This window comes from Diorhabda carinulata, chromosome 3 (assembly GCF_026250575.1).
Source record: "Diorhabda carinulata isolate Delta chromosome 3, icDioCari1.1, whole genome shotgun sequence".
NCBI lineage: Eukaryota > Metazoa > Arthropoda > Insecta > Coleoptera > Chrysomelidae > Diorhabda > Diorhabda carinulata.
Genome location: NC_079462.1, coordinates 4,606,301 through 4,633,631, shown reverse-complemented (window position 1 = coordinate 4,633,631; position 27,331 = coordinate 4,606,301). Strand labels below are relative to the sequence as shown.

At 33.0% G+C, this 27,331-nt stretch overlaps 1 protein-coding gene across 7 annotated transcripts in view; it reads left to right on the top strand.

The window, feature by feature from the left end:
* Window positions 1-1,737: 1,737 nt before the first annotated feature.
* LOC130891822 (zinc finger protein 208-like) overlaps window positions 1,738-27,331 on the top strand; it is a 176,430-nt gene continuing 150,836 nt past the window's right edge. For 2 of the 7 annotated variants that reach the window (XM_057796843.1, XM_057796837.1), the window contains exon 1: window positions 1,738-2,086. The gene's annotated coding sequence lies outside the window, so the exon portion shown is untranslated. Of the gene's footprint in view, window positions 2,107-2,195; window positions 2,333-27,331 lie in introns of all 7 variants that reach the window. The other 5 variants (XM_057796840.1, XM_057796839.1, XM_057796841.1 and 2 more) reach the window with 5 other exon arrangements.

The following is a 27,331-nucleotide window of genomic DNA, read 5'->3' as shown; positions in this document are numbered from 1 at the left end:
ATTCTTAGAGAACTGTGAAAAATATGTGTTAGATATTCTAATGGTGGGTACACACGATACAGACTTTTGTTCGTACAGATATTTGTGCAGACTATGATTCGGATTAAAAAATTTTACCCAAACGTTTGGATAGAATGTCTGTACACACTTTTCATTACCTCAGACTTTCATTTTCCCAAAGTTTCACTCTTCTAAAAATTTCCAGTATCGGAAGAGTCGAGAACTTCAGTGGAAACAAAGAAGACGTCAGTTATTATTAGCAACCGCAGCTTACATTATTGTTGAAGAAGAAGGAAAATAATTGAAAAAATTAGATTTGTATGGTGCAACAAGTAGTTTTTGCAGCGATGTAGGTATTCGCATATTTCCAATGGTTCTAGTTTATTATCATGAAAAAAATTTGACAATTTTTCGTCAACATGAGGAGTTGTAAATTAACATTTAAATAGAATCACTAAAGAAATCGAGAACTTTATTAAAATAGAACGTATTTTGCCTGCATTAATAAATTCAGCTATTACATAATTATTCTTCGTAAATACGTCAACTCCAAGAAATATCTGTGTACATGTTCATTAAATTAAATCAGAGAATTGTGGTAAACAATAGTCGAATAAAATATTTTCCAATAATTAATTGATTATTAAATAATTATTTGGGTCTAATAACAATCACAGTTGCAGAAAGTTACTCCAATTCCAATAGATCTATGTGGATATGTATATTTAATTAAATCATAGAGTTATGGATCTTTATTTGATGACAAAATCTTGGACAATAGTAAAATAAAATATTTTTATTTAATTAATATATTAATTTATCAAATAGTTATTTGGGTCTTAAAAATATTGCAGTCGCAAAAATCGTATCAAAGAATTACGGATTTTCGTTCGAAAATACAATTTAAATTTTTTAGTTACGATAAATACGCAGACTGCGACTATTCTATTCCATAGAATTTTGTCTTTGCAAACTAGACAGTACAGACAATTATCGGTACGATCCAAAAGTCGGATTATACATGTAATTCTGCGTATTTATCTTAGCTAAATTGTATTTTCGAGCGAAAAGTCTGTACAGACATTCTATCCAAATATTTAGGTAAAATTTTTTAATCCGACTTCATAGTCTGTACACATAGTCTGTAGGAACAAAAGTCTGTGTCGTGTGGACCCACCGTAATTTGTTTGCGTAAATTTTTTTACTCAGACTTCATAGTGTGTACAGAGATAAAATCAAAAGTTTTTTCATGATTTCTTTGTACATATTTATTGTAAACAGGTTTACTTTTTTCCATTCCTCAAAAAATACGTACTCAACAATGATAATATGTTCATAAAATCATCTTTTCATTTTAAAAACCCATCGTTTTTACGAAATGAGCATCGAATCTTTCATTTTTAAAACCTCTCGTATATACTAAATGAACGTCAAATACAAGCATAACAAATCCATCTGTTTATAATATCGTTAAATAAATTTTTTCTCATCAATAAATGAATTTTTCCGAAATATAAATAAGTGTAGTTTATCAACTTCTTGTATTAATTTGTTTTTAACAGTTAAAAAAAATGGTGATAGTATTTTAGTTTACAATATATCATGAATACGTTGTTTTAAGCCTATCGATCAGATAGAGAAACGAATAAATCGCCTCCGAAGCACTATTGTCGATGGTAAGAATCGTTGTTGATCCGCCGAAGTTACCCTCGTTGTCATCCATCGATTAACAGTCATGCTGCCTATTTTTTTTTGGATCCGTTCGCGTTAGCAACGCGATACCGTCCCGATCGACTTGGGGCTAGGAGTGCTGACGCAGCCGAAGATGGCATAAGCCACAGGCGGCGGCCACCACTGGCGAGGCAGAGGAGGCAGCCAGCCAGCCAGCCAGCGATTTCTGCACTCTGCAGTATACCCGAGGCCTTTGGGCCAGTGAAACGTGTGTTGTGTTCACTAGTTTTCTCTCATCGAGTTCCTCCTGGTCTGCGCCAAGACACAGACGCGCATCGGCGATATACTTGGACGTCCCTGCCGACGAGGTTTTTGCTTGTTGCGACATCATCGAGACACACTCACACACCACGAGGTATTATTATCACTAGTTCTGTAAGTTTGGGTTTCTTCAACGCCCACGGGTACATATTATTTTAAATTTGTTACATTATAAGGTCAAACAAAGGTTATGTTTCTTGTAGATGGCCTATTTTAAAAACGAACCACTACGTCATGCGTTTTTCTTCATTTTTCGGTTAATACGATCGGTTTGACACGATAAAAGATATTTTTCCAGCGGCGCATACCAACCGTGTGGACTGTTGCAATATATACGAGGGTAATAACAAAATGTTTTTGAAATGTAAATTAAAAACTTGTTTATTTCAAATTAATCACCTTTTTATATTAATTTAATTAATAATAATATTGAATTGGTATTATTACAATTTCTTTTTTATTAAATGTTATTGTTTGAAAACAATTTTAGAAGACAGAGAATGTATCTTATAACTATTGTTAAAATTGACTGTTCAACTTAATAGATTAATTAATTAATTAAGCAGATAATCTTGACAGTATATTAATATATATACCCTCAAAATAATCCACAATTACAAATTATTTGTTGAAAATTGTTCTACGTCCAAAATCTTCGAAAAGTGCTAAGGAAATGGAAGACATTAACATTTATAAACATTTTTAACAGCTTTATACTTTTTGTTTATTGTTTTTCTCATAAAGATTTAATTTTTTTGGTTGTTTGTTTTTTATGTTTTCAAGTAAAAAAACAAATTATTAAGACAATTTTTTCAAGCCAATTAATTCATTGGTAATTTATAATGAAAATTATATATTAATTGTTGATTATTGGGTTTCTACAATTCAATAATCTATGTCCATATGATGTGATAACGTGTCTACAAGAATTGTGTGCTTCGAAGTGAATATTTGAGTTCTAGCAATAAAAAAAACTTTATCCGGAGTCATATATAAGAAAACAAATGAGGTTATCAAGTTTTCATTAGTTTTAGGCATAAATTTGATCAATTATCTCAAAATTGTTTGATGAAATACATTTTGACATTTATCTCTTTCATTCTAAGACTGTTTTCAGTTATAATTTTTTAACTTTAACGATGTTGAATTCAGTTGCAACGCACTTGAATACACGTGTTTTTCACAAACCACGGCAAGCATTTTGGAGCCTTCCACAAACAGATCTTTTTTAGATATCCATTGAGAGAATTTCTACACAAACTTCATTACACATCAGTGTCTGACGTAAGATAAAGTAAACAGTGAGTTGGTGTTTATCAATTTTGTAAATACAGTAATAAAATTATGTGTACGAAAAAGAGGAGGAAAAAGACACAAGGTAACGCCATCATGTCATGTCATAGATAGACAACCTTTAAAAACTATGGAAACATTGGATGTTTCACTTGGTAGAATTCTACTTTTAAATCCTTCAGGCTGTACTCATTTATTTGTTAGAGTATTGCCTCATTAACATTTCACTAAAAACGTTTTTCCATCTAAAAAATCATAGAACATTTATCATAATTAATGACAATTAATGTATTAAGGAGACAATAAATTATCAAAAATAATATTATATTCCCTGTATTTATTGTGATGTTGTTTACGTAGGACAGACATCTCAGTACTTAGAAAAAAGATTAAAACATCATTAATACGATAAATACATAAGATTTAATTTACAAACCATGACATGGCAAAAAATGTACATTTATTTATAAGAATACAAAAAAATCTTCAAACAGAATTGATATTGATGTAAAGAAAATGGATTTTAAGGAGCATGTAACATCCCAGTTCAAGTCTTATGTTCCCCAAAACTTCCAAGAGTTTCCCAAGGGATTTTTCTTTTCTTCATTAGTTGATATTGTAAATTTTTCTCTTAAATATTAACTTACCTGTGTAGTGCTGCCACAATTTTCCAGCTTATGTTCACTGAATGGAGAAATATATTCTGTATCACCAATAGGAATGGGAACTAGACGGTTTCCGTGCTGCAGCATTTGAACTAAACATTGAGAAATCTCCATTGACAATTTTGATTATATCATTGGTTTTACAACAGAAAACTAAATCGTTTTCTCCTTAAAAAAGATGATTCCGTCGACGTTTTCTGTACATGGAAAGTCTAACATAATTTGCAGAAGATTCTATTGGAACTAGAAGCTCTGATTTTTCATATGACAAATACACACAATTCCTTTTTTATAAAAAATGATCAGTGGATATTGATAGCATATTGGGTTCTTCTTCTTCGTCTTTTTGTGCAATTCTAACTCCCTAATCAATATTTAGAGTCTCCACCCTCACCCCATCTTACATATCAAAACGCACGACCCGTCACCGGCTTGGTACGGAAGTCTAGCCACAACTGGTAAAATATCTGAATGTGAAATCGGTCGAGTAGCATATAGATGTGGCTAATTCACTATTTTTTACTAATCTTTCTTTTATAGGCATCAAAAGTTATAGATCTTATATTACAAAGTAAGTAGAACCAATCACTTATCCTGGTCCTGGTCCTAAAAGTGGTAGGAAGTTTCTACGAAGGGTCGAATTTCATTACTCCGCAAAAAAACCAAAATTTTTGTACCCATTTTCGTGTTATATTGATAATTTAGTTTATCATGAAACCACTTCAGAATTAGATATTCCATATCAATCACAATAAAAATACTTTGAAATTGATTGTGTCGTGTATAATATCTTTAAAACAGCTGGAATTATTTTTATTTTAAAATTTAATAAGTGAGCTAACACAAAAGATGATAGAATGAAACTTTTATCTTTAAAAGTAAAGCTAATCGAAACTCTTTTTAGTGATTTCCAAATTTAAGACATATCTATAAACAGTCTACTTTTTAGTAGACTCACTTAAATCTTTTTAATTCATCTAACAATCGATTGTATTCATTTTTACATTATTTATATTCATTGCGGGAACATATATTAAATAAGCTAGGTGCTCCTCAAAGCGGATATTAACAGATCTTCTAGTTTGTCCAACATATCTCTCGTCTTAATCTTTTCCAAATCCATTATTTTAGCATTGGCAGTCTACGGTTGTTTAGTAGTATTGTTGTAATTCTAAATAAATTACAAATCTGATTCTTTTTTTGGTGTAATCAGGTACTCCCGATTTTGGTAGCAGATAGTCTCTCAAACTATTTTCCTTGTTGAATCTTTTTATATTGAGTAGAATATGAGTCAAACGATGTACTGAAGTATGTCTACATGTAGTGTTGTTTTTTCGAAATACATACATCAACAATTGAACGAAGAAAATCTCTGTATATGGATGAGAGAGTAATAAAAAGATGAAATATTAGTAATCCATAGGCGTATCACTTCTGGTCATCATTTCATCAGTAATATTGTCCAACTTTTTCCATTTTTCAGTTTTATTAATTACGTTACCCTAAAATTAAATGTAATTGTAGTGAAAATTAATGAAAATTTGTGCAATTTTAATAATACGGAATTATCAATATGAAAGGTGAATGTGATTTATTCAACTGATGTATCGAAAGAAAAGAATTCATTTTTATATGGTGTTATTTCTGGCAATATTGTTAGAAATAATTTACTTCAACTCCTCACAAGATTTCATTATGTTCTCGTTTGCTGTAAAGAAAATATTGAGAATTTTCTGGTCCCAAGATCAAGTCATCGTAACCCGATATATTTCAATATATCTAGTTGTATTACTTTATTGTTTTTCTTAGGTTCTTTTAATCTTTCATCGTTTTCAATTTGTTTTTTTTTTCATAATTTTCATAGTCGATTCCCTCTCTATTCCATATTATTTTTATTTCGTTTTTGAATGATTTTTAAAAGGTTTAGAGTTCGTTTATTTTTCTACACCATCCAGTTTTTTATTCCTTCTCATCTTCTTTGTTTTATTTGGAAGGTGTCTGAAGAGAAAGTTCACATTTGAAAAAAACAGCAAAAAACAAACAAAAGTAAAGATTTTATTGAAAAATGTTTGTTACATATTAAAATTCATTGCTTAGGAATTTATTTTTTGAAAATAACATCGTCCAAATGTAAATCGTTGTGTTTACGGTATACATTTAACACTTTGACGACTCGGCAGGCTTTCTCCGAGAAGGCTACCATTTCGTGACGAATATTTTTTTTCAAAATTGTGCCAGTGGAGACGGTTTGTTAGCGTAAACTTTAACATAACCTCACAGGATAGTCCTTAGGTGTTAAATCGAGATTACCTGGGGCCAACTAATGTCACCTCTCCTGGAGATCAATTTACCTGGAAAAATTACACGAACTCGTGGCAGAGATCTATTGGACGTGTGTGAAGTTCTTCCGTTCTGCAGGAACTATGTTCTTCGGTTATAACCATCTACGTTCTGAGTTCACCGTAACTGTGCATCCCCTTTCAAAGTCAGAAAAGAACTGGTCTATAATTCTTCCGTGGAGGACTCTAGTCGCCGCTACTCCAGACTCCAGAAGCTGCAGTTTTGCTTGTTGACTTATCCATTAAATGAAAATGAGCTACATCTGAAAACAAATTGTTGGTAAACAGACTAAATTACTCAATTATCTGGTTTACGTTAAGTCAAGTCTCTGACCAGCATCAGGAGGCTTCAATTCTTGCACCAATTAAATTTTGTTTAGTGCAACACCAATTATTTGTATAAAATTCGATACATTGATGATTTCTGCACCTTCAGAATAGACAAATCAGGCTCTTAAGGAGCAAACCGAGTAACACCGTCTAAGTGTGAAGAACTTGGACGTCCGGATGGGTTTATTTAATGTTAATATGGTCTCTTCAAATTTCTCTACCCATTTTTTAATCATTTGAGCGCATGAGACATCATTTAAGTGACCACCATTGCGATTATTACAGAATTTTTTTGCTTTTTGTAAAACTCACGTGCGTACAACGCACAATTCGCTCTCAAGAATCGCTCCTTAGCGACTTAATTTCGAAGACAAGCTACTTTTTGATTTCACACTTTTACCGACTTTCATTTTCGATGTAGGTTTTTCTGTATTCTGGTGAACCCAAATAGCTGACGACAGGTACCAATGCAGCTGCAGCTGTACCCGCATTTAGTTAAGTGGAAAAATATCTATTACTATCTCCAAAAAGCTGTTATATGCATTAAGTCACTTTTTTCCTTCCAGTACTTTCAGATTTTTATATTCTTCAAGCTACATGCACGCAATGAAGTTATACCGTACCAAAAGAAACCCTTCTTAAAAACCACCACAATTCCAGTCCTGCAGAGGGAAATATTTCCTATATCAGAGCCTCTTCAGTAATAAACCAACATCTTCACGAAGTTCCTCCTTTTTTCGAAATAGAAACAACGAGACTCTGGATGTCTGTGTTCTAATATAAAAAATGTTATTTTTTTCTTATCACCATTTCAATAAAGTGAATTTACTCCATAAAATCTCATTGTACCAAATGAAAACAATTATAAAAAGTATCGAATCTTATTCGTAAGTTTTTAAAAAGAAACAGCTCTCGTCCATTTATCCAGTTTGTTTTATAGTTCTTCCAATATCAATTGCAGATTATAAAAACTTATATAAAAACCCTTGCCGACGGCGTAGATACCTCATTTTAGAAATTTATTATTTTTATGAATACTTTCAAAAATATGTATATCTTATACGAGATAGTACACGTTAAAAGGCAATGGAATCATTATAAAATGGATAGCATTATACGCCGTTATTTAAACAGATGCATTTAATTGTAGTCCTACTTGGAACTGCCAAAAAATCATTATTATACCCCGTTAACTTGCCACAACTGAATATTAAATTATAAAACGCAAATAGACGAGTAAAACGTACCTGCTTGTAAGGGAGTTTGGTTTAAACAGGGTACCAGACGTGAACTGAGCCCTTTTGTACCCCATTCGTCTATTAGAACTTGGGTAGACTTTTATCGGACGCAAATAATCTTGTCGCCATCGAACTATCCTTGACGATTCGGTTATTACCTTCCGTTTATTCAATTTTTTTGTTTTTTAAACCACATGCTGACAAAACTTGACGCAATGTTTCTAAACTGGTGATGATGAGTCCACGTGGACTGACGGTTTGTTAGATGTTTACCGTGGGAGTGAACATTATTTTTCATTTCTTAATTTGGTATAAGTGCCGTGCGTATTTATGAAATATTGATTGTTCCTCGTATAACTGTCTTCTGCAGTTGTTATTGGAAGAACTAAACTACTGAGCTTTTTTTGTACTTTATATAATAAAAAACGAAAGTTGTATAATTCTGTTTAGCAAATCGTTTGAATAATAAAATTGCCTGATCTTCAAAATTATTCACTTGATTTTAATCCAACATGTTCATCGTTCAGACCTTCGTTTGTTGAGTGCCTTATTTTTTTTTTGTAAAAATTCTATTCAAATGCTTTTAATAAAGAGTTGTTTTTGTTGACTTTCTACATTAAACCCATTGTTACAGAATTCTCAAAGTATGTATATTCATGAAACATTTCATTATTCTTGGAGGATATTGTCAAGGTTTTTATAGCACACACATGAAAGGAAATTGATAATTTTTAGATGTTTATAAAATTTTTTCGTAAATATATAGCAATGGGTTGGTGATGTATAATTTTCTTAACGATTTTCCGATTATGTCAAATGTAATAGTGAATTAATTGGAAATTAACACAAGATGATGATATGACAAGATTGAAGACACACATCGAAGTTGATTAAATTTCATAATAATATAGTTCACAAGGAAAAAACTATTATATCAATTATTTGATTCCGTATAGGTAGATTTACTTCATATTTAATTTAAAAATCATAATCAAACAAATCGGTCGATACAAAAAGAAACATATATTTATTTTATTGCTCAGAAAAGGATAACTTGATATGGATGCTTCCATTATTATTATTAAAGCTCAAAACTGTACAGAAAGTGGCACACGATTATAACTTTGCTAAATCAACTGCAAGAGGATCAATAACATTAACTCATTCCGAAGATCGGAAAAATTTGTATATGAAAAAGTAATTGAAGCTTTGCTCTTATGGTTTACTCAACATAAAGATAAGGGTCTACCTATACCGGAAACACATCTGCAAGTCAAAGCCTTGGAGGTTAGAAATGAGCCGATTGAAGGGGATTCTACAGCTGGAGAACGCTGGCTTGATATATGGCAAACAAGGTATAGAATTCTACAACTTAATATTTGTGAGACGATTCATAATAAGCTTATCATATGATTAGATTTCTAATTAAGATGAGTCTGATCTCAATTACAAAACAGTAGATTCAAAAGCTGTGAAGGCACCGCCAGGCTATAAACGTAGTGATCCTGATGAGGACGAATTGCAAGATAAAGAAATAAAAGCAATGTTTTTGCTTCCTTATATCAACCTATGAACCAAAAGACTTAAGAGAAGCTACCGCTGAAATCTATGTTGGTGTTGAATTATTAATTGAAAATAAAAACTAGTTTTCGGTCTTCCTTTTTATATAAAATGATGTTAGCTGCTATTGGAGTATCCAAATCAATTTTTATAGCAGAATGAATAGTTGAACTTATTGTGGAAATTTTCTTGAGCAGACTTAGTATAAATATCCCACTACAATTCTGCTGTTTCAACAAAATTTACTTTGCCATGGAGATTAAAAAAAATATTCTTCTTTTTTATGCTCACGTCTTTGTATGGATCGAATTGAGAATTTTTTTTCTACACTTTCCAGTTCCAGTTCCATTTCATATAGATGGTAAAGCAATTGCCTTATCATAACCTTCATTATTTTCAAGAAAACTTCATTTCATACTATACTGTCTTTTAACAAAAATAAGTTTCAATAGTTTGGCTGACTGAGTTATACAAATATCACATCCAATTCTAAAACTAACTGAAATGAAAAACTTGGAGAAAATAAAAGTAATATATAGAATACAAAATAATTTATTAAAAACAGGGGTTGATCTTAAACAAAAAAAGCTTATAATGCAGTACCCAAATACTTGCTTGTTTGCTCCTTTTAAGGCCTTGATGACAGTTATTTGTAATTGATTTGAGGTCTGAAATAAAACAATAAAAAAAATTTGGATTCGTAGTATTTGAAAGAGCATTAAGAAGAATAGAAAAATAATAAAAAATCCTAATCATCAAAATGGAAAATATCTATTGTTACAAATCCGAAATTTCATGAATAAATTAATAAAATAGGAATAGAAAAGATCAGGATCGATAATTTTTGAAACAAAAAAAAGGAATAGTTGTAGGGTAAATCGAACGAAACGAGCTTAAATTTGACATGACCCTGGTATAAAATGTAGAGGTATTGCCTTCTCTCAACTGATCAAAATCAAAAAGTAAACCATTTTCGTCACGTTGTACACCAGAAAGTGCAACTAATGCTTCGTAAACAGATTTCCAGCTTTTATCGATACATGCATGACCTACCAATTTTGAATAAATTCTCATATTTTTAAAACTAGCAGAATTAACAAGATACCAATAAGTATCTATCAAAGTATTATTAATATCTATTAATGAAGATAGTTCAAAAGGATTCATATCGAATCTTCTACTAATAGCTAGAAGTTTAGTATTGAATTTCGAAATTGCTGTTGTCAAATTACTTATATCACTTGGATTCCATATACGAGGATAGTTCCAGAAGTACCTGGCTTGACCTAGAGATAGCGGTAATTGCTTGGAAAATACTGTTTTAGAAAGTACACAATCTATACAGCATATGTTTGAAGTTTAAAGACGCAACGTTGTTTGGTATTTGTTTAGCAGCCATCAATAGTGAACGTGGTAATCCTTATGTAAAACAAATCTTTATTTGAAAGGCCGTAGCTCAACCAACGTAAAAGTTGAATTATTTTCTACTCTGGGTAATACTGTTCCTTCTTTATCAACAACAAAATATTGGATGGCAGAGTTTGAACGAAACCATCATCGCAGTAGTCGACCAAATGATGTGAGGACCCCAGAAATAATGAAGAAAATCCACAAAGCGGTACTGGATGGTTGTCGACTGAAAGTGCGCGAGCTAGCAAACAGTACACATTTCAAAAAGTGCAGTACATCGCATATTAACTGAAAATTTGGACATGAGAAGCTGCCCGTTTGTTCACAAGCATCTTGAGGATGTTTCCATCGAGTCTTTGGCAATGTTTCACATAAATGAAGCCGATTTTTTGCGGCGTTTCTTAACTATGTATGATGATAAGTCTATCACTTCACATCCAAAACAAAACAACAAATAAAACATTGGTTTGAAAAGGGAGAACCATCTCCAAAAAAGGGAAAGGCCATTCCATCTGCAGGCAATGTCATGGCATCGGTTTTTTGGGATTTACTATCTTGAAAAAGGAAGAACTATCAACGGCGAGTATTATGCGAACTTATTGCAGTGTTTGGGCGAAGTAATCAAGCAAAAATGGCTGCATTTGGCTAAGAAGAAATTGTTGTTTCATCAATACAATACACCAGCTCACATATCCGTTACTGCGATGACTAAAATTATTGAATTAGAGTTTGAATTGCTGCCTCAATGTCAGATCTAGCCCCCTCGGATTATTTTTTGTCCCCTGAAAAAATGGCTCGTTGCTCAAAGATTTTCAACAATGAGGAGATGGTGTCGGCAGTTAATGGTTATTCTAACTTATTGAACTTCGTTAGAAAAAACGAATTGAACATTGCTGGGAAAAGTGTATGGAGCTAAGATTTCTGAAATTTTTTTGTTTTCTTTATTGGGCCAGGTACTTCTGGGACCATCCTCTTAAAAGAATTATTTATTGAATCTCCAGTAGGTAAATTAAAGGATTTCTTTTCTAAATTAAAAGATTTCTCGTATTCTTTATTACCTATATTAAAACTATTAACACAACTTCATAGTATTAATATCAGAATTTGTGTAGATTTAATTGAATAAAAGCTTTTGGGAAAATGATTTCAAAAATAAAAAAAAAGGTCGGGACGTGAAAGGGGGTGAGCTTTTAAGAGTAAAAAACGGTTTATTTCGATTCATGCTGTAGAGCTACAGAAATTCTATCAAGTTTGTGTTCACACTTTTTCCAAATAACCTCAAAATTTATACTTAATAAAAAATTATTTTGGAAAAAACTGCTGTTTTTTAGACTTAAAATATATATTTTTCACCTTATTTTGAACGGAGAAGCAACCTAGTTTTCAATCGAAAATTCGCACGTCAAAGTCAGTGGGTTTTTGATGGCGTAAAAAATATGAATTACCATGGTAAGTATTTCTCATAATATGCAAAAAAATCTTAAATCACTATATATAATTTTTTACAATTTATTAGAATTTTACACTTCGATTACTTATGTTTATAAATGTAACATAGAATCTCACGTTTTTCAATCGATTAAAGTATAAATTTTAATGAAAAGTTACATATGATGATTGAAAAAAAATTGGATTCGAATATTTTTTGAATTTTCTGAGAAAATCCACCTCAGTAATACGTATTTTTACACCATCACAAAGTAGGGATTTCAATGAACAAATAGCCCACCGCCTTTTTTTTTAAATAACTCGATATTTTGACCTGAGCATATTCATTTGAAAATTAGAGTGTTTTTTCGATGTTGAGTCAATAATAGGTGAAAAAAATCAATAAATAAAAGACAGAAAAATAATTGTGTGCTTGAAACACAAAAAGCTCTTATCGAATTTATCAAAAGATAAACATAAACCAAAAACTTACATTTTTAGGTGACGTGAAAAAATTTTTAATACAAAAGATTTAACATTTCTTCTTCTATTTTTATTAAATCCTCTTCCTTTTCTAATTAGCTACGTTCTACTTCTATTTTCTTTCATTTTTCACAATTTTCCAAGGCACTGGTCTGAATAAATATCCGGTAAAAACACAAAATTTCCTTCAGAATGCTTTTTCTTTATAAACTGCATCAATCTCGATATATTTTGGCGGTTATAGAATTTCTAGAAAAACACATCGGCAGCTCGTAGTTGAAAGTAATAAAGAAACAAAATCAATTTTTTTCGGGATAAGAAAAAAGATTTTCCACACAATTCCTTCTTTTAAACTAATTGTGTAACATCTTACCTTTTCTGTAATTGACACTTTACTCATAGTGGACTTAAATTATAATCCTTGTATTAAAAGAGAAAAATGTTTTACAAAATTTTGTAATAAGAAAAAATTGGTGTAATCTCTACAAGGCTTCGGAGCTCTTTCATCTGTAGCTGAATCAAGTCTTTTTCTTTGCTTTATTTAACTGTAATTGTAACAATTGTCTTAGCTTGAAGATCTTCCACGATTTGATGAGCTATCACTCTTTTTTTGTAAAAAGCTAGCACAAGATGGTAAACCCTATCACCCTCGAGTAATTTCTAGTGCCTACCGTGTGGAGATGCCTGTGGATATTGATCTTGAACTTCTCCAGGCTGTAGTGCGCGTTAAAGACGTGCCTGATTCCACAGAGCTGCACTTCTCAAAAGCAATAAGTCCCGATGAATTGAAGTTCTGAGCGTCTGCAGACGTCTGCATGACGAGTAGGTCTTACAAAAACTGCTCTAGGCGGGATTATGTTGAACAGAGCATTTGCCGGTAAAACAGAAGCAGGTCAGTGAACTTTCTTCTATATTCTAAGCTGTCCAAGTTTCTGGTCAATTCTGAATCGCTTATCGAATCGAGTCGCTCTCTTCTGTATTGAGTCGAGCATCTTCAGAGTATGCTTGAGAACTGAGCTCCAAATGTGCGAGCATTGTTCCTTGAATGGACGAATCTCTAATATCTATTGTAATTGTCTTTGTGGTGGTACTTATATTTTATCTGGTTCTGTTTTGTTAAATATTTGAAACATTTGATATGGGAGATACTTGAACTCATCTGAATAAATAAATAATAAATGAATAAACATAAAGTTGATCAAGCTGTCATCAAGTGACTAAGATAAATTTTAACTTTGATGAAATTTCTCAAATAGTTGAATAATGAAATTTATCATTCCATGATGTGCATTTATAACAGTTATATTCATTTATTGAGATTTTATACTTATGGGAAATGATCAACCCCCAAGCATACGAAATTTTTGCTAAAGATCGACTATGGGAAAATATCGTCAATCATACCATCACTTTCGAGTTGAACTTTTGAAAAACACTTCTGAATTAACTTTTTGACCCCTTTTTGACATTAATTAGTATTATTGTCACCGAGACCTCCGAGTTTTGTTTTTTGTTCCATTTGTTGCTTCTCAGAATATTTGGGTGCCCTTTTTCTGGATTTTTGAACTACATTCTGTTCCTTTAGAAGTTGCTTACATGTTTCTTATCGATTCTCAATTTTCAGCCCAATTTTCGCAAACTGACAGCCAGTTTTCCGTGAGTTGTTCCAATCAAAGTTTCTCTCTTCTTTTTCGGACATTTTTTTTTGCTTTTGTGTCTAATCCTGACTTTTTTCAATCGAAAAACACGCTGACACAAATCGTAAATTGTTTGTCTGGCTATTCCCGTTCTTGTGTGATTAAACGTAAATATTTTTTTCAGATCTTGATATTGCTCATAAAACTTGGCAATACTTTACGTCGTTCTTTTTCTTTTAGTATTTCAGTATTTGAAATTAAAAGTTAATACTGGTGACGATTGACAACTGCCAAATTACGAACTGTTTTTTAAAAATGTACGGATTTTTTGTCAACGTACCCCTATTTTTCCGAATTGTTTGTCGATTATCCTTAAAATTCTTCTTGTATTGCTTAACGGCAAATAAATAACGAAACCTTCTGTTTTGTTTCTTTTGTTCCGCGAAGCTCGATGTAATTTTTGTATTTATTTACTTAGCTGAAACTAAATTTAACTTGTGCCTATTTTTACCAGTGAGTATTGAATGTAAGTATAAAACATACTTAATATACTATGCAATTACGGTGTATTTATTGGCAATAATCTTCTTTTCATAGAATTTTGGATAAAACCCAAGAAACGCGAACGTTCAAGCTAGCAACCGAAATTTTCATAGAAATTAATTACTTGCTTCCTCTGACCTTGACTAAAGGAACATTTTCGGGACAAAAAAACAACAAAAATCTATAAATTAATTTCAATATAGTGTATGAAGAAGATCCTGAACACGCGATCGTTTCGTGGTCTTGGGATTCATTTATTTTGGTACAAAACGCTTTGACATTTAACGCTGTTTCTGTGGGACTAGTATCGGTTATAAGGGTAAAAAATGACGCATAATTAAATATTTTTCCCTCGTTTTCTTTATTATAATTCCATATAAAACTTTTTGTTTAATTTTTTTTATTATACATTTTTTTCTTCAACATCATTTTATAGAGGGCGCCAAAGCTGAGACTGCGAAAATGATATCAACCCACGGTGCTGATATTTGGTAAATCTAAAACAAAAAATTCGATGAGTTTCTTAAAGACGAAGGTAGCATATATTACAATTTACCACCACCACCTTTTTTTCAATTTTTTCACAATTTTCTAGTAAATGCTATTTCGAAGAAAATACATTTAAAGTTTAAAGAGTAGCTGTCGATCGCTCCTGTAACGTTTTTCGTATTTATTTACACTCTTTCTATTCGTGGGGTGAATTAATAAACACTGTCTCTTACATTCCCCCAATTTATAATAATTTACTTATAAATATCACTTAAACATTTTTTACGATCACTGTTACTAATTTGTTCTTTTCGCTATGACCATTTATTTAAAACTGAACTTACTGCGCTACATAAACTTATTTATATACCATAAATAAAATTCTACAAAGCTCTAGAACAAAAAGAAACACAAAAAATAAATAAATAGACTTTCCTAGAAATTGTTTAAAAGAAATACTGTAATAAACCTTCTATAATAAAAAGTTCATTAAAAGCGCTTCTGCTATTTATAAAAAACAAATTAAAGGCGCCGCGCGAATTCGCCGAATTTTAAAATTCGATTGTACGTTGACAGGGCCGGTCTAAGGACCCATTTCGCGAGCTCCAAACAGCTTGTGGAGCACCGAAAACGCGTGCGTACAATTTATTATATTATTATTTCGAATTTTGCTATGAAATTCCAGAAGATGTATTTTGAAAGTAAAAGGATTCAAGCCCCTTATCAATTTTGTTAAATATAAAGTTTTTCGTGATATCCTAGACACTAATTTGTTCCTAAAAACAAATTGACTGTTAAGATAAATATTGATGAAGCCATACTGATTAATTAACACAATAACAATTTGTGAAAGAACTTGTATTTTTTCAGCAAGATTATTACATTTCGAATGACGTCACGTGATGCAAAACAAGCTGCGGGGAGATATGATAACGAGTTTCTCCAAAATAACTTCAATGAAATGAATTTTATTTAATTTAATTTCACTGCATATCCATTGAAAATATAAGCAGTACCTTCTCAAATACAAAAAAAATATATAAAACAAATTTATTTATAATGGTATATGGATTATGTTTTTAAAGGGTGTCCCAAAATTAACGCAAGATTCAAATTTGTCAATTCGGCAAATTCGTCAATTGTAAGCAGTTTAATTAAAACATTCCGGGAGGCAAGACCCGTTGGAGACGTCATCACACTGGTCGTCCAACAACTGCTTTTATCAGCAAATAATCTATCAGGGTCTTTAATTGCGCCAGTGAAGTTGCTAGCGAATGAAATCAAACCATACGATTGCAGCGCTGCTTGTGAAGCAAACCATTTTCATTTTACTTACTTGCCATAAAAACCACACCCTTTGAAGCATTAGTGGACATTGTTGATAATAATTTCAACTTTTTGATCAGAAAGTTCAAGCAAGTTCAAAAATAAACACCTTGGTGGTGTATCTTATACAGAAGTCGGCATAAGTCCAGAAACGCTCATAAGTTTGTCACACTGTCGAAAAAGATGCATGTTCGTGGCTCAGACAGTGTCTGTGTCATGACAACAAGTGTTCTTCGAGTTGACGCGTTTTCGGAATTCAAAACCGATACAAGTTCACGCTTCAAAAAAGAGCTTTGAACGCGTATTACGAATGTCAACAACAATTTCAAAACTCCCCGCTATCAAATCGTTTAACAGACGTTCCAGAAATTCTTAAAAACGGGCTCTGTTGCCGACGCGCAGAGCTCTGAACGACCGGTATCTGTAACAACTAACAAATATATGAAAACAGTGGCACTGGCGTTAGTTGAGCAGCCGAAACAATCTGCAGTGGGGCTATCAGGAAAACCTCAAATCGTTATTTAAGCATGCGCTATCGAGTCTCCACGCACTTCACGAGGATGACTTCGATTGCATATTGGAATTTTGAGAGTGGTACCTCTAGTGCAGTCAGGATTATCCGCAGATCCACTATTCCATTTTGTGGTCGGATGAAGCAACTTCCAGCTTCAATCGGCATACTGGAACAACCAGTATCCGAATCCTCACCTCACAGGTATCAATGCAGAAACTCTCGTAGCTTCGTACTTTTTTGACGGGTCAAAGTTATCTGGAAATTCTCGAAGATTTACGTGGCCAAATGGACAACGATCCAAAACTCGCGAACATCCGTCATTTCATGAACGTCGCACTACACGTTATGTAGGCGGAAGTACCTTAATGTTCATTTTGGAGAATGGATAGATAGATGAGGATTCGCTGAGTGGCTCGCACGGTCATGTGACCTGGATACCCTCTGATTTCTTTCCGTGGGGCCTTTACAATGAAGTAAGAATACTTTTCCCGATCTCCGAACTGCAATTGAAGAAGAATTTGAAACTCTTCGTGGATATGCTTTGCCCGACCTGCCTCTCCGTTGAGAAACTTTGCCGTAAATGCATTAATCAAGATGGGCTTCAATTTGAACAATTACAGTAACCCTTTTTCGAATCCTTCTGTAATTTCTTTTAATAAATTAATTTTGACGCTGTTTTTTTTTTCTCTTAATGCAAATTTGTTACATTGACTTATGCCGACTTCTGTATATAATTATATATGGGATTTATCGATAATAATCGAACTATTTTCCAAAATATTTGTTTAAATTAATTTAAAATTCGTATTTGTACAAGTAAACTTCATCGAAATAAATCCTTTTCAATAATATTTCAATGACAGATTTCCGAAAGTAGATCAAATGTTTTCATAATTTTAGGAATTAAATCTTTCTTTAAACACCTTGTAGCTATTAAATATTCATTATTGTGAACTCCAACAAAGCACTGTTCTTCATTTTCATATAATGACCATTAACGTTATCATTAAAATTGTGTGTCTGGTTCATTTCAAAAGCAGTTCTTTCATCGCCTGTGCCTCACTCTCATGTCAATCAGAATAAGGTCAAAATTGGAATTTCAGATGTGTCGATTGTTAAAGACTATGGTGATTTGTTACTGTTTCGAAACGCAATAAGGTCTATAATGATTTTAATGAAAATGAAGTTTTTTTTATTTTACTACGCATTCTTATAACCTATTTTATAAATTACGTAGAGACGGCCTAGAAATTCATAATGGAAAAGTCCAAATCGTAGACTTGAACTTGTGACCTTCTTCAATTGTCTACATACACACGTGTTTTAGGTATTTTTTCGATTTTGAAATCATTAAAAATGTCAAAAGTTTTTTATCTAAATTCCATAAATTCGAAATCGAAGCTACATGATATGCGAAATTGAAATAACAGATTAAGAAGGAAGTTAGTACTTATCGAAACTATATTTTCAAAATTTTCAAATATATCTTGTAACATCACAGAGTACTGAATTATTCTAGGAATTTTTTTTTGAGAACAATGTTTTTTAAGTAACCCCACAGCAAATAGTATTGCCTCAAGTTACACGCATAATGACTTGCAGCTCGTCCTGGTCCGCAAAGCATCATACAAAAAAAAAAAACAAAAAAGACAGTTCCCATCAATCATTGCTCAAGTCCCACCCATTGCCAATGTCATGAAGAAAGTCCTAACCTAACCAACATATCTTGAGTCTACTAACATCATCAACGACGATCAATACAGCCTTCGTAAACATAGATAGAGACATATATGGAATCCAGAGCAATCGCAGTGGGCATATCGAAGGCATTTGACAGAGTTTGGTATGTCAATCTTCTAAATGAATTGAGAACATTTCCCAAAGACCGATCCATCCAGTTAGCTATCGATGGATGGATTAGAGAGGATGGGGTCAACGCTGGTGCATCCCCAGGGATGCTTCATGTCACCTACCCTTTTTCTCCTGTACAGCAACGATCAATACCGATCTTAAAACCGTTCTGGAGTAGAGTGGAAGTAATCTGATTGAGTTTAATGCAGCAAAGACCCTGGCTGCTGTTTTACAAAGAAGGATGGCGTTGCAGCTCAGGATTCGGTCTTGTTTAGATATAAACTATCACCATCGTCGCAATTCCGCTTGTAGGGGGTTGAGGCTTGGCGCAACATGTCCTAGCATAGTCCTATGACCGAGTTAGCTAAGATAGCATCACAAAAACTTGAATAACTGAAAGCAATATACTCCGCAATCCTCTAAAAGGTACCGTTGGAGCTCGGTTTCCAAGAATTATTCAAATCCCTTCGCTATGGGTGCTGGAATTCGAAGTTTATTACCAACTGAATGTTTTGCTGATTAATTTCATGTGTTGTTTGTTAGATTATACCTACCATTAGTGTTTTTTTATAATAAAGATCCAAATTTAATATAATTTAAAAGTTTAATTTCTAATTTATTTTATAGTTTAAGAATAGTGAAATTTCCGCTCAACAGAAACTGACATTTGGTTCCTTCTTTCGAAAAGTTTTTAGATAAACCGATATTAGCAGTTCATACGCCCCATTTTAAATATGTCATCCGTCACCAATGTTTTCGAATTCAATCGCGTGGTCAATTTTCATGAAACATCTTTTTAAAAGAAGCATCCTCGAGAGAGGCCCCCGATTTGAACCAGATTACCAGATATTCAAGACCAGTGAGTCACGGGATGACGTGTTCGTTACTTCGTCAAGTTCTGGCACGGCGTGGCCTGTCTTTCAAAGCGGAAATAGGATAGTAGCGTAATATATTAGGGCGTAGGCTTTGGTAAAAGAAAACTACACTGAAAAGAATAAACGTTTATTCAAGTAGATGGTATACAATTAGAAAATAAAGGACTTTGAATAGATATTTAAAATGTTAAACTCTATCTCTAACAATAAATAATGGAACAAATTACAAAAATGTATTATGTTGATTCCAAAAAATTCTATATTACCGAAAGTTAAATCGATGACAACAACAAGCAATTAACTGTACCGTGCAAAGTATTTTACAAGTACATTTGTCGATTCAAAATTTCAATTTTTAGGATGGAGTTTGGTTGTTATGATAGTTTCACTAATAGACTGATTACATGTACATAAAACAACATAAAAAGTTTTAACTGATTATCCTGTAGATATATAGGTTGTCCCGGCGTATAGAGGAGCTCAAAATATGGAGATTGGGAGCAATTTACCTTTATACCAATTTGAATGCTTGAGGAGTTATAGAGCTTCAAAGTTGAGCCCCAAAATTTCGAAAAAAAAAAGATTATAATATATCAATTGAACTACTAGAAAAACTAAATTCCAAATTGTTAAAAGATTAAAAATTCTGGCACTTGCTTCCTTAATCATCTTTGAATCCGTTTGCCTAATTCGTAAGCACGCTTCTCCAATTTCAGAAACATCGTTGTACGAACTGTACCCACCTACTCCACGCTCAGAATTTGTTAAGGGCTCAAAAGTTTACAGTGCAAAAAAATGCACAATCACTTGCCAATTGAAATCAAATCGATATTATCTTTTCCCGCAATAATTTGAGGGCATATTTACTGGCATATTTTTGTTTATTTCCGCAAATCAAAACAATGATCATTGCGTGATCAGCACGTAAACATTCCGGGCGAAGCGCGGCGCGGCATCGTTATTAGTTCAAATCAGTGGCATCATAATATACCACCAATAAAAAGCCTCGTGAGAGGGGCTAGCGCCGCATCGCTGAAGAAGCCACTAGATTAGGTGTAGTGCAGGGTCGGCATCCTATTATCTTACTGATGACGTTATTTACAAAACGGCAAATAATTCTTCTTCAAGGGTCTACCGAAATTAAATTTAGTGACGTTAAAAAAATGTTTTTCATGGATCTAATGAAGAATTACTCTTGATAGTGGTAAAACAAACCGTGGAATATGGAAATTGTCATTGATGTACAAGGTGTGCCCTTTATTATAAATGTTAATGTCAGTGGGAGCTCAATGTCATTCGATGGGGAATAAGAGAATGGGGTAGAAAATGTATGTACATTGTATATTTCTGTAATAATAATTGTGCATAATTATTCATAATTAATATTATTAATCTGTTGTACAAACCGCAAATTATTTCTCTTAAGTGCGGAGTGCGGTCCTGTATCAACCCTAATCACGTGCACTATGATTGAATATGTTTTGATATACAATTTTTCTTCTATAAATAGACTTTAGTAAAGCTTATTGAAGTTTTCTATTTACATGATACATTCATAAATAGTTATTTGTATGCCAAGGACTGAAAGTGCTACTTTGTTGGACGAGTCTGAAACCGCAACAGACAAGTCGTACAGACGAGGCGTACACAACATTTTTTAGACGACGCATAAGATCCAAAACATTTTCAATTACACTGAGGAAATAAAATAAATAATAGAGAATTATAAACATTTTATTTATTGAACAATACAATGCACTTAATGATATTTGCAATGTCAATATTAATTTATTAATTATTTGCAAAAAGTAATGTTGATTGTACCTCCTGGACAATTATTAATATTTATTGGATTGGATGCAGATGGAGTATGTATATCTCTATAAATGTTGATGGAATCTCTGTAGATGTGTTGGTGATTTCGATACAATTTGTCGATTGATTCGTATTTGTGTTGAAAGAAAGTTATGTATAATGATGTAAGTGAAACTATATACTATGTAAATTTCTTATAACAAACTACAAATGTACTTAAAATTGCGAATAAAACAGGTGGCAACTCTATTCAAGAGTCACTTTTTCAGAGTGTATCTTTGAGATTCTGAAATTTAAACCATATCAGGGAAGCGTCAATGCCAACAAACTAAAGCTAGAAATTGAATCATAACGACACTTTACGTTAGATGATCGGACATGATGAATTATGTAAACACACAAGGCGTGTGCGAGAACAATTTGTGCTGATGTGATACTTCAACAGAATTCTAAATCAGATACTATATGATTTAATCTATTAAAATCTATTTAAATATTTTCTTTCATTGTAGAAAATGATTAACCAATTTTTTTTCAACGCTGATGCCTTTCGCAGCGAACGTATAGTTCTTCCAATATCAATTGCAGATTATAAAAACCCGATTCATTATAAAATGGATTGCATTATACGCCGTTATTTAAACAAATGCACTTAGTTGTAGTCCAACTTGGAACTTGCCACAACTGACTATTGAATCATAAAACGTAAATAGACGAGTAAAACGTACCTGCTTGTAAGGGAGTTTGGTTTAAACAGGGTACCGGACGTGAACTGAGCCCTTTTTGTACCCCATTCGTCAATTAGAACTTCGGCAGTCTTTTATCTGACGCAAATAATCTTGTCGCCATCGAACTATCCTTGACGATTCGGTTATTACCATCCGTTTATTCAGTTTTTTGTGTTTTACCACATACTGAGACAAAACTTTACGCAATATGTTTCTAAACTGGTATAATTGTATTCTGGATAATCTGTTCTCCTTATATAAACTATAAATTGTCCTGCGTATAAAATCTTGAGTAGCTTTGTCAACTGACTTCTTTCAGTTTTTCTTTAAATGTTTTTCGGTTCTGTGAATGATCCACAACAACCCCTTTCGTGACTACTCGATAAATGGAAAATTTATTTACTCTAGTTAACTCAGCAATTCTTATAATGATTGTATTATCAGATTGCTCAATATTTTCCTTATTTAAACCACGCCACTACTTATCACAGACTGTTTGGCAGGAATATTTCGAAGATATCGTATACATACGCCTTCCGACAGCTTCGGCCAATAGAAATGCATTTATGATTACGATGGAGATGATGAGTCCACGTGGACTGACGGTTTGTTAGATGAAAATTCATTTCTTAATTTGATATGAGTGCCTTGGGTATTTATAAAATATTAATTGTTCCTCGCCTAACTAAATCAGAAGTCCCAAACTTTTTTGCCTCTCATACCAATTTCAAAATACTCATTGATAGTTTTAGTTGATACTTCTGCACGTCAAAAAATCAGATCTAGCAATAGAAATTCAAGTATACCCCTGTTGTAGAGCTTCCTGCGGACCCCTGGGAGTGCCCCTTGGCCACTTTGGGAATCACTGAATTGAATCATCTTCAAATAGATCATTGCATTTACAAATTTTGAGCAATTAGAAAGATTTGAAAAAATACACAGAATTTAACTGATTATCATGTAGATATACAGGTTGTCCCGGCATATAGACGAGCTCAAAATATGGAGTTTGGGAGAAATTTATCTTTATACCAATTTGCATCCCTGAGGAGATATAGTGCTTCAAAGTTGAGCCCAAAATTTCGGAAAAAAAAAGATTAATAACAATTCAATTACTAGAAAAACTAAATTCCAAATTGTTAAATTTGAAGTATAAATTTATAGCCAACTCTCGACTTTTTTGTAAGTGACAGATGAAAAACTTCTTTAATTTTATGATATTTACACGGGCTCACTGCAAGGACCTCTTTCAAAGATTAAAAATTCTAACTTTTGCTTCCTTATTCATCTTTGAATCCGTTTACCTGATTCGTAAACAAGCTTCTCCAATTTCAGAAATATCGTTGCACGGTTATCCACTTAGTATCGCTGAGCACGAACTTTATCCACCTATTCCACGTGTAGAATTAGTTAATGGCTCAATACTTTACAAAGCAAAAAAATGCACAATCATTTGCCAATTGACATCAAATCTATAACATCGTTTTCCGAATTTTGCAATAATTTGAAGGCATATTTATTGGAAAGTGCCTCCTACTATATAAACTAATATTTAATCCAGAGCATGCTACGCAATGGTTTAATATTGTTATTAATTTGTAATACAAATTTTTACATATTTTAGTTTTCTTGTGTATACTTTATATTTAGATTTTATTTGTGTCTCTGTTGGGTTACCAGAGAACATCGAGTAGCAGGATTGGAATTTGCTCGAGAACACGCAAATTTGAATATTCAAGATTGGTGCAATATTTTATTCACGGATGAATCAAGATTTTGTCTGTATTCATCAGATATGCGTGTACTAGTACATAGGCGACGTGGTGAACGCCACGATCAGGTTATTTTTTGTCAAACTGAAAGCTTCGGTGGCGGTTCTATCATGGTTTAGGGAGGAATTTCTTTCGAGGGTCGCACGGAGTTAGTACCAGTGAATAATGGAAGACTAAATGCTGTCAGGTACAAAACCAATATCCTAGAATCCCATGTACTGCCCTATATGCCTCATATCGGTGACAACTCTGTGCTAATGCACGATAATGCTCGTCCGCATGCCGCTAGAGTGGTTCGGCAGTACTTAGAAGAGGTCGAGATACCCGCCCTGAATTGGCCTGCACGTAGCCCGGACCTTAACCCAATAGAGCATGTATGGGACCATCTAGGATGGCAAATTCAGCAACATCCGGCACCAATAAGAACACTGGAGGATAATCAAAATGTTCTTTTTAACTCCTGGGAAAACATGCCGAAAAGATACGTCTAGAACCTGTTTAGAAGCCTTCCAAGACGAATGGAAACTGTAATTAGAGCGAGGGGCGGCAACACACGCTATTAGAAATTCTTTGGCCGGTTTCAGTTTAAGCACCGTTCATTTTTTTGAATAGAGGTTTTGTACAATTGTAGATTAGACTGATATAAAATAAATGTTGCAAAAGGCGTATCTATTGGTGTTTTAATTCGTAATAATAATAAAATTCGAAAAACAGGCAACACATTTAAAATATTTAAAAAATAATTAGTGATGCGATAATCTTCGTGGGGTGTATATTTGATTGAAATTATTTTGAATATAAATAACTTATTTTTTATTTATTAAAGCAAAGGATAAAAATGTATTCAATTCTTCCATCATTGTCTCTACTATTTTCATTAAATATTATCAGCCACAAAATATATTTGACTTGTACAAAATAACTTTTTATCTTATCATACTTGTTCACCAAATATACGTACATATTATCTGATTTCGAAATATATTTCCTAGTTATCTGGTTAGACCTGGTTTCTACGTGACCATTAGATATGGTTTATTGAACTTAAAATAGATTTAATAAAATGTTTATGTTTTATGTTAAACTGTGTTCACACGACAGCATCGCTGCAGATTATTGATACAAATTAAAAGTTTGTTTTTCTACTACCGTGCGTAAAGTACACTTTCTAGTGTGTAAAACATATTTTAAGCAGTAGTGCGTAAAGAAAATTATTATTATTACCTCTGAGGCGTAGCGGCTAGAGTACAAGACTCATATGCGCGAGGTCCCAGGTTCAAGTCACCCTCAGTCCGATTTATATGTAGTAATTATTATTTTTAGGTAATATCTATGCATACCGGAGAGAATAGTTGACAAATTCTGTAGCTGCACCAAGTGTAAAAAGTAATATTAGTTTTATTACTGATTGAATTCGTCTGTTGTTTTCTTAATTTGTTCTTATTTTTATTAAAATGTTCAAAATATCAATAAATATATAATATATTTGATGAGAAAGTTTGTTCTAATGAAAAATTAAACTTACTTTATATCCTAGTGCGTAGAGATTTCTGTATTTTGCTGAAATTTTCGCAAGTAAAAAAAATATTGCATGCAATTCGTGTGTAAAGGCCTTTTCTCGACTTTGTGATTGTCATCAATAATCACATTCGTCGAAAAAAAGAAACTACTTCACACTTGTTACATAAATAACTATTTTGTTTATATTGTTGATTTATATTCTGCCATGATGGTTTTTAAAAAAAGAAAGTACAACCCCCCATAAAAGGAAAAAGTAGAGCTAATTGATATTTTTTTTATTTTTAACAAATGTGGGCCATGTTTATTAGATGTAAACTATAAATATTGTCAATATATATGATTTAAAAACCGTAAACTATTTTTTTAATAAATATACACCCCACAAAAATTTTCGCATCACTCATTACTTTTTAAATATTATAAATGTGTTGCCTGTTTTTCGAATTTTATTATTATTACGAATTAAAACACCAATAGATAGGCCTTTTGCAACATTTATTTTATATCAGTTTAATCTACAGAGGAAAAAAAGTTCGATTTACCAAAACATAAAAAATATGCAAAACATCTATACAAAAAAAATGAACGGTGCTTAAACTAAAACCAGCTAATTTCTAATAGCGTGTGTTGCCGCCCCTCGCTCTAATTACAGTTTCCATTCGTCTTGGAAGGCTTCTAAGCAGGTTCTTGACGTATCCTTGCGGCATGTTTTCCCAGAAGTTGAAAAGAACATTTTGATTATCATCTAGTGTTCTTATTGGTGCCGGATGTTGCTGAATGTACCATCCTAGATGGTCCCAGACATTCTCTATTGGGTTAATGTCCGGGCTACGTGCAGGCCCATTCAGGGCGGGTATCTCGACCTCTTCTGAGTACTGCCGAACCACTCTAGCAGCGTGTGGACGAGCATTATCGTGCATTAGCACAGAGTTGTCATCGATATGAGGCATATAGGGCAGTACATGGGATTCTAGGATATTGGTTTTGTACCTGACAGCATTTAGTCTTCCATTATTCACTGGTACTAACTCCGTGCGACCCTCGAAAGAAATTCCTCCCTAAACCATGATAGAACCGCCACCGAAGCTTTCAGTTTGACAAAAAATAACCTGATCGTGCCGTTCACCACGTCGCCTATGTACTAGTACACGCTTATCTGATGAATACAGACAAAATCTTGATTCATCCGTGAATAAAATATTGGACCAGTCTTGAATATTCCAATTTGCGTGTTCTCGAGCAAATTCCAATCTTGCTACTCGATGTTTTCTGGTAAGATATGGACCTCTAGCTGGCACTCTGGTTCTTATACCTGCTTCTCTCAGCCTATTTCAAATTGTTTGTAGGCTTATTCGGTAATACGAGGAGCCAACAGATCTGTTTGCAGCCTTCGAGCGGTGGTACTACCGAAGTTACCCTTCCGCGACCTTGTACGGGTCTTCTGGTTAGCTGCCCTGTTTCTTGGTAGCGAATAACAACTCTGGATATGATGTTTTGTTGAACTCCAATTACCCCGGAGACG